Here is a 9,314-nt window from a genome sequence, read left to right on the forward strand (position 1 = left end):
CTGACTTTTTGTAAGAAGTTACAACAAGATGATGGACTCTAGTTTTCTGTGCATTGTTTTTAGGTGTGAAGGTTGAAACAATGAGATGTGGCACTTCATACAAATTCACTCTACTGAAAAAGTGTGTAATCAGGTCATCTTGGGAGATTGGGCATAACTCTTCCTTGGAGAATCCAATTTTGATCGGACTAGTGGCTTTGGGAAAAGGACTCGGAGTGATGCCACATTTCGCAGTTTCAGACCTTGGAGATCCTAAATTTCAGAGATACATAAGATTCAATATCAAGCTCCTACAAAGTGAAAAAAGGTGTGTACGTTTTTAAAAACTTCTTATAACTTTGGTTTGAAAAATTAGTTTGAAGGAATTCAAAGGGAATAGTGAATAATAATTATAATTAATTGATGCCCTAAAGAAAGAAAATGGAAACACCTAATAAGAAACCTGAAAGCTCTAACATGACTCATGAAGAAGAGGAAGAAATGCATCATGATATATCAAAATTTAACCAAATGCAACAAATTTCACTCTCACAAAAAGTAACTGAAGCTAAGGTTGATGGTTTAAATAAAGGCTTGGAATATAACATGGATAGTTTAAAGAAAGGCATGGAAGCTAAGATGGATGGTATGAAAGACATCATTGAAGATTAGAAGAAGGACATGGAAGGTGGGAAGGAAGGTTTGACAAAGTTGCTACAAGGAAGGCTTCCTAATGGTGAAAATGTAGTAGAGAAAACTCAAAAGGAGAACAAAATAAATGTTAACCATGATTTCATAGAATCTAACATTGGAATAAAGTCCCACCACATTCCAAATATCGAAATGAGGAAGTTTTATGGAAAGGAACCCATAACATGGATACTATAGATGGGACAATATTTTGATCTCCATAATGTGAAAAACACACAAAAGGTACGCATTGCAACTTTATATTTGGAACCCAATCAGTTTCTATGGTATCGATGGCTTTTCTCTAAAAAACAAATTGTCACTTCGTCAATTTTTACAGATGAAGTGATAGCACATTATGAGGATACAAAGAGAAACATCTTCTTTAGCCAATGGAAAAATCTCAAACAAAAGGGTCTAATGATGGAGCATATTGATGACTTCCAAAAAATGAATATAAGGGTAAAAAATATCCCATATGAGGATAGGATTAATGTGCTCATGGGGACTTTAGAGGATAGCATCCAACATGAGGTTCACATTTGGGAATCTGATTCATTGGAGAAGGCATTCAAATTGGCAAGAAAAATTGGAAACAAAATTATGTAAACAAGGAAGCCTACCAATCACAACTATAAATAAGGAAGTATTGTTGTCCCTAGCCTTCCACAACCTACAAGGTTGAAACCACAACAATTGGAACAAAAAAAGAGCAAAAGGGCTTTGTTATAGTTGTAATATCAAATAAACCAAAGGTCATAAGTGTGCTGCGAAAAAATTATTTTACATAGATTGTGAAGAGGAAGAAGAAAAGGAACAAGAAGCATCAAAAGAAGGGGATACACACCAAGAACACACCATAGATAAAGAAGAAATGAATCTGACCATACCTTGTAATCCATTGGTGAGAATAGCCACTCCTTAAACTATCAATATAGAAGGACATATGAAGATGAAAAAGGTAATATTGTTGATTGATTCAAGAAGTACCCATAATGTTATTCATTGTAAGATAACAAAGGAATTGAATTGCCTCCTATATCCAACACCAGAGTGTCAAATGATGGCTGCAAGTGGAGAAACCATAAATTGCACTGGTAAGTGCCATAATATCAATCTATCCATGGGAGGATATGTATTGAATAGCCCAATGCTTTCCATTCCAATGTGTGGTATTGATGTTGTACTAGGAGTCCAATGGCTACAATCCTTAGGTACAATATTTTTTATTTTCCAAGAGCGTGTCTTGAAATTTTTCGGAAAGAAAGCATGCTGAATTGAGGGGTATCACACGGAAACCAGGAAAACTAATCAACTCTAATGGAATGAAAAAGCTTGTAAATAAATAACAACAAGGGGTAATTACAAAAATATATTCCCTAGAAGTTCACACATTGAAATAATCTATTTCTCGAATTCTTGGATGATAATTCCAATGTATTTGAGACACCCAAAGGCCTCCCACCTATTCATGATCATGATCATGCTATTCATTTAATTCTAGGAAGTGTTCCTTTAAACATCAAGCCTTATACATATCCCTATTCCCAAAAGAGTGAAATTGAGTGCATGGTTGCAGAAATGCTTGAGGCTAGTATAATTCAGCCTAGTCAAATTTCTTTCTCATGGCGCATGTGTCTGAATTATAAGGAGGTCAAAAATCTCACTATTAAAGATAAATTTCCCATTCATGTCATTGATGAATTATTGGATCAAAAGCGTAGATCAATTTACTTCACCAAGTTGGATCTTCATTCAGGATATCATCAAATTAGAATGAAGACTGAAGACATTTTGAAAACAACATTTAGAACTCATGAGGGTCATTATGAATTTTTGGTCATGCCTTTTCGCCTTACCAATGCACCTTCCACATTTCAAGGTTTATTGAATTCCATTTTCAAACCCTTCCTTAGAAAATTTGTGTTAGTATTTTTTGATGATATACTAATCTATAGAAAGTCTTGGAAGGATCATGTTCAACATGTTGACAAGGTGATCAAACTATTGGTGTAGAAACAATTATATGAGAAAGCTCTAAATGTTTCTTTGGAGTACAAGAGGTGGAATATCTAGGTCATATTGTATCTCATGAAGGTGTTAAGGTAGACTCTACGAAAATGAAAGCCATTAAGGAGTGGAAAATCCCCACATCCATAAAACATATGCGAGTATTTCTTGGGTTGACAGGGTATTATCGCAAGTTTGTTGAGAATTATGGGAGAATAACAACACCTCTAACAACATTATTGAAGAAAGATGCATTTTCATGGACTCCAAAAGCAATAAAGGCCTTTGAAGATATTAAATAGGAAATGTGCCAAGCACGAGTCTTAGCTATGCCGGACTCCACAAAAACCTTTATTGTTGAATGTGATGATTTGGGAAATTGAATTGGTGTTGTTTTAATGCAAGAAGAAAGACCCATTTCTTTCGAAAGTCGTCCAATCGAAGGAAAGTATTTACACAAAGGTATTTACGAGAAGGAAATGTTGGCAATATTACATGCACTTAAGAAACGGTGACCATACCCAATGGGTAGACACTTCAAGGTGATAACACATCATGATAGTCTTAAATACCTTTTAGAGAAAAGATTATCTTTAGAAGAGTAGCAAAAATGGGTCACAAATATGTTGGGTTATTACTTTGAAATCATCTACAAAAAAGGGAAGCAAAATCTTGTTGTATATGCACTCTCAAGAAAGGATGAGGATGTGGAAGCATTACTTTGCGCCATTTCTATTATCCAACCAAATTGGATAAATGAAGCAAGGGATGAATGGAAGAATGATGAAGAAATGTGGGTACTCATTGAAAAGATATAACAAGATCCCAGTACATCTGATACATTTAGCTGGATAAATGATTCGTTATGGTACAAAAATCGATTATACCTAAGTAAGAATTCCCAACTCAAACAAAACCTTCTTATGGAATTTCATAATTCTCCCTTAGGAGGGCACTCAATATTTTAAAAAACTTACAATATGGTTAAGAAGGATGGCCTTAAATTAGATATTCAAAGGTTTGTGCTGCAATGTTTGGTTCGCCAGCAAAATAAAGTTGAAAAAATTAAGACCCTAGGTCTATTACAACCTTTATCCATTCCAAGTCAATGTCAGGAGGATGTTTCAATTGATTTTATCATAGGTTTACCCAATTCTAAACGAAAGAGTTGACAAAATTACCAAGTATGCACACTTTTGTGCATTATCTCGTCCATTTAAAGCCATTACATTTTCTACTTCATTTATGGAAAAAATTCAAAAGCTACATGGAAACCCAATGATTAGTGTAAGCAACAGAGATTCCATTTTCACTAGAAATTTTTGGACACAATTATTTTCTTGTCATGGTACTCAGTTAGCTCATAGCTCATCTTATCATCCTTAATTTGATGGGAAAACTGAGATAGTAAACAAATGTTTGGAAGGATATCTTCGTTGCTTTGTCTCTAATAAAAAAGCACAATGGGTCAAATGGTTGCCTCTGGCAGAATGGTGGTATAACATTTCCTTCCATACTACAGCAAAAACAACCCATTTATGGCACCTTATGGATATCATCCACCATCCATCACATCATATTAAAGAGGAAATTATAAGGTTTAAATAGTGAAATATCACATTTAGCATCAACAACAAGTTCTCCAACTCTTAAATGATAACCTCAGTTTGGCGCAAAATAGAAAGAAACAACAGGTAGATAAACATCGCAGTGAAATGAGTTTTGATGTAGCTAACTACGTATTCCTACGACTACAACCATATAAACAAATGTCCATCAAGCAAGCTAAGAAGGATAATTAATTATCACCAAAGTGTTATGGTCCATACAGTGTGTTGCAAAATATTGGTACTATGGAATACAAATTGGAGCTTCATGGAGCTTCTAGACTGCACCAAGTTTTACATGTTTCATGCTCAAAGAAGGTTATATTTGACAAGCTCCCAGTTTAAACAATATTGCCAGAACTTGATGAGGAAGGAAAAATCATATTGGAACCTGAAGCAATCACAAAAAAATGAACTCAGTAGCTATGAAATCAATCAATTTTAGAGTATCTCATTAAGTGGAAGAAGTTACCCGTTGAAGATTCCACATTGGAGGATGAGAATTTTATACAGAAGCATTCAGAACTAATCAATCATTGAGGACAACACTTTTTTGAAGGAGAGGGGCATGTTAGGTCCCTATAATACTAGTGATTCCTCCATTACTATTGTCATTGTAGCCCTTATTATTATTATTGTGCCTCTATTGTCCCCATATTGTTATTATTGTGCCCCATAGAAGCCAATTATCGTTATTGTTGTGCCCTTTATTATTGTTATGTTAGCTTTTATAATATTGTGACCCCTTAGAGTCCTTTATATAGAAAGGAAGTTTTGTCATTTGTATTATCCAAGAATTGTTCATTTGTGTAATGTAAAGCAGGTTGCCCCCTTGAAGAGGCTGATTTTGAAGTCATTGATCTATCTTTCCTATCTTTTTGTGAGCTAGTTTCATAACAATATTTCAGTATTTGATATTAATGAAATAAGGTGTTATTTCTTCTTCATCTTTGTATTTATGGTTATATCTATAATTTGTTGCATTCCTGTTTAAATATGGATCACTCTGTTTTGTTCATCTTTGTGTATTTGAGTTGATCTTTCAAGGAGATGATTTCATTCAAATTGTTGACTTCATACATGTCAACTATCTTATCATACATGTCCTTAGACTTCCTAGAATTTCTAACATATGCAGGTAAATTATCTTGTAAACTATCAGTTATAATTAGTTTTTATTTTAACTCACCTTTCTTTTTCTTGTTCTTGTAAAAGCATTCTCTTGAGACTCATGCACTTTTCCTTGAATGTAATCAAAAACATCATTGTTGCTAGCTATCATTACAGGAATTTTGAGGTCTAAAATTGGCCTCTAAGAAAAATGTATAACCAAAATAAACTTTAAAGAACCAATACGATTCAATATGATGAAGTCAACCATGGGGCATGATTCAACATTTTTGGAGTAAAAAAGTAAAAATATTAAAAATTAATAAAAAAATAAAACTACTTTTTCAACTCCTATTTGCAACTTAGCTCACTAAGCTTTTACTCAATTTTTAGTGAGATTACTTGTTGGATGAAAAATTTAATTCCTCATGTAAGCATTACCCATGTTACATACTTTCAATGGGCCCTGCTACAAGAAAATTTTCAAATACATGAAAAAACATTATTGCAATCACGTTTTTCATGTATTTCTCATTTTTCGAGTAGCAAAATCCATCGAAAGTATGAGACATGGGTACTCATTGGATTAGGAATCAAATTTGACATCCAACAAGTGTTTCATCTCTAAATTTTAGTAAACCCATAGGCAGATAAGTTGAAAATACGAGTTGAAAAAAATATTTTTTTCTTTTTTTCCCTTCAAAATTTGATGATGTTATCTAACCTTATTTTATTATTTCCATTATTATTTATAATTTTCTTACCAGGCCACTTTTATACCTCAAAATTACACTAATGATCTCCAACCTGACTTTCCATGCAAGAATGTTAGATGAGTCACCCAACTTCTCATTTTCGTTGAAGGAAGGCAGCTTGACCTCACTAGATTGGGTCCTTCAACTTTTCCAAAGATGATTGCTTAAATTCTTGTCTCCTTTTTGGGTTTTCCTTCACCTTAGCTCTGATATCATGTTAAATTTTCATATTGTTCTATGTTGTATCAATTACTTTAGCTCAATTCGACACTTCACAACAATCTTTCTAATAAAAATTATTTTTTTAAGTCATCGACTATAATTGAAGATAGAACAATAAATGCAATGGAAAAAGAGATAATAAAAACATCAACAAGAGACATAAGTTTTGGTAAAAGACCAGGGAAAAACCCCACAAGGGGGAAACCCTTTGAAATTCTTCTTCTATTAGATTGTCATAAAATGTTTAGTAGAGAATACAATGAGCCCTATACAATATTCAGTGAAATAACACAATAAAATTTAGAAATATGTTTCCAACATCAATATATATCAGATACAACTTTCCCTATTTGAAGGGTTCTAGTCACTCCCTTGAGCCTACATGCGAGGAAATAAAGTCAAATTTATCCTTTGATGAGCCAGCAACTGTAGCCCAAAACCTTAAAAACATATGCGAGCTTCGGAGCGTGTAATTTCAAACTTTTATGAACTTCTTTTTTTGACCCAGCCTCAAAATTTTCTGAATCAAACAATGAAGAATAGAAGAAGAAGATTCTTTGTGATGTCCAAATGATCTGGGGGTCACTTGTATTTATAGGCTTACAAGGGGAATGAATTTACCATTAGGGTCGAACTTTTCCAATGTGCATGTGCAGTCTTTTCTTCATAAGTATGCTTTCTCTTGTCCAAATTTGATTATGTTTATGTCAATTATAGTAAGGCTCTCGGAAATATGAATTCAATGCCATCATCAACTCCATCATATGATGTTTCCAAGGTGGAATTCGGCCCTAGTTTCTAGTTTAAACAACCTATGAATCCCTCTAGACCCATGTTGCTCACTAGGGGCAGCACTGAGCCAACTGCATTAAAAAGTTTAGAATCCCCAAGGCTAGATGATGGTATAAATTTACTCTTCTTTTTATTAGTTTCCATGTTGGTTCCTTAACATTCAATATATAGTGGTAATAGAAAGCTAAAGGCCTTCAGCCATACCTTTTGTAAATTTGACATTGACTTTGTTAATTTTAAATGTTGAAAAACTTCAATTTTTTTGTTAATTGACATCTCTAGTGACAAACCAAAGCAAGTCATAATATTTTTTTTCTATAAATATTATGAGAAATATTTGATTACAAAGGACGAAAGAAAAAAGATTGTATATTGACCAAAGAATTAATGTTTGTTGCGATACGTTTTTAGCAAATTGGTACAAGAGGGATGCATAAATTATTATGTCATCAACATGTAATTTATAGTAACATTTACAAACATTTCAATGCCAATAAATTATTTCAACATCCACTTTAAGTTATTACATAAAGAAAAAAGGAACTGAAAACTAAATCGAATTATTTATTTATTATGTAAATAGATTATTTTTGCATCAAAATTAATTCTAAAAGTATTTAACCTTAGTGGAAGAATAATTAATTTAAGAAAATATTTTAATGTGTCTTTCTTAAACCAAGTTATCCTTAAAAAGGAATAACAATGCAAATTAAAATAAATGTTGAGATACATACCTACTATAGCATGTTCTATATTTGAATGTATGAAATGTAAGAAGTTAGTGACTACGCCAACACCTACAAAAACATACTAAATTATAATTATTATTATTATTATTATTATTATTATTATTATTATTGGAAAAACTATTATATATCAAGGATAATAAATATATACGTGTTTGTATCTCTACAACCATACTGTGATCAATTTATCATGATCAATTTATGGAGTTGATCAATGACATCCTTATAATACCATCTCCAAAAATTAACATCTTCATCCATTAGAGAAAAGAGTTTATAGTCTTAACTTCCTCCACATTAATTAATAGATAAAGGCCTATTGCACCATCTAGTAGCGACATATCCTTTTTAGAAGGAGAATATTTTTTATTCAATTTGTGAATGATATGATTAAAGGACACCCACTCAAAAGAAATAAAAGAATGCTTGATGTCTCTAAGGATGGGTTCAAGCTTAACATTACCCACCAAAGCCTTTTGGGTAACCTAACCTATCACAAGTTTAGAATCACCCAAGACTTGCAGTGTTTTTACTTTTTCTTCTATTTTCATTTCAAAAAAAGTTAACCTCAATAATCTAAGATTTATTATTTGAAACTCTCCCTAGAACAAATTTGATAAACATACAGTTAGTGTTTTAATAATAGGATAATTCTACCTCATACAAATTATTATTACTAGCCTAGATACATCTTAACGTTGGACATACCAAGCACCTAAAGGGATAAAATTTCTTTTCACTTTAAAAGAAGTTTGCACCTCAAGAGATTTTGCCCCTCTCGACGCTTGTTACATCCATATTTAAGATGGATCTAGGATGTTTTAATTATTAATAATTGATCATTATAAATATTAATTTTATTATTATATTTTATTTTATACTTTTAATTCCATTTAATTTGACATAGTCAAAATGTTTGAATTAATAATTATAATTAATAATTTTATTTATTTTTTTAATTGTATTTTACATTTATTTTTATTGTTATCTGATTTTACCTGGTCAAAATGTTTTCATAACATAGTATCAAATAACATAACATAAAATTACAACATCTCTCGGTGGAATTATTATTATTATTATTATTATTATTATTATTACCAACCTAGATCTATCTTAACCCCGGATCTATCAAGCACCGAGAGGGACCAAATATATTGAGGTGTAAACCTTTTTTTTAAGTGTAAAACTTGAGGAAAGGTTTGTACTTCAAGATATTTGATCCCTCCTGACACTTGATAGATCCAAGTTTAAGATAGCTCTAGGATGGCTATATAATACTATATAATATCTATATTTATATATATGTTTCACTTTCTTATTCCCTCTCTCTATCTCAACCCCAAAACATACACTCTCTATCCATATCTATCTATATATCTCTCCCTTCCTCTCTCTCCATC

The sequence above is a fragment of the Pinus tabuliformis genome, chromosome 5_2 (assembly GCF_031772625.1).
Source record: "Pinus tabuliformis cultivar Carrire ecotype Pingquan chromosome 5_2, CPIR1, whole genome shotgun sequence".
Lineage (NCBI taxonomy): Eukaryota > Viridiplantae > Streptophyta > Pinopsida > Pinales > Pinaceae > Pinus > Pinus tabuliformis.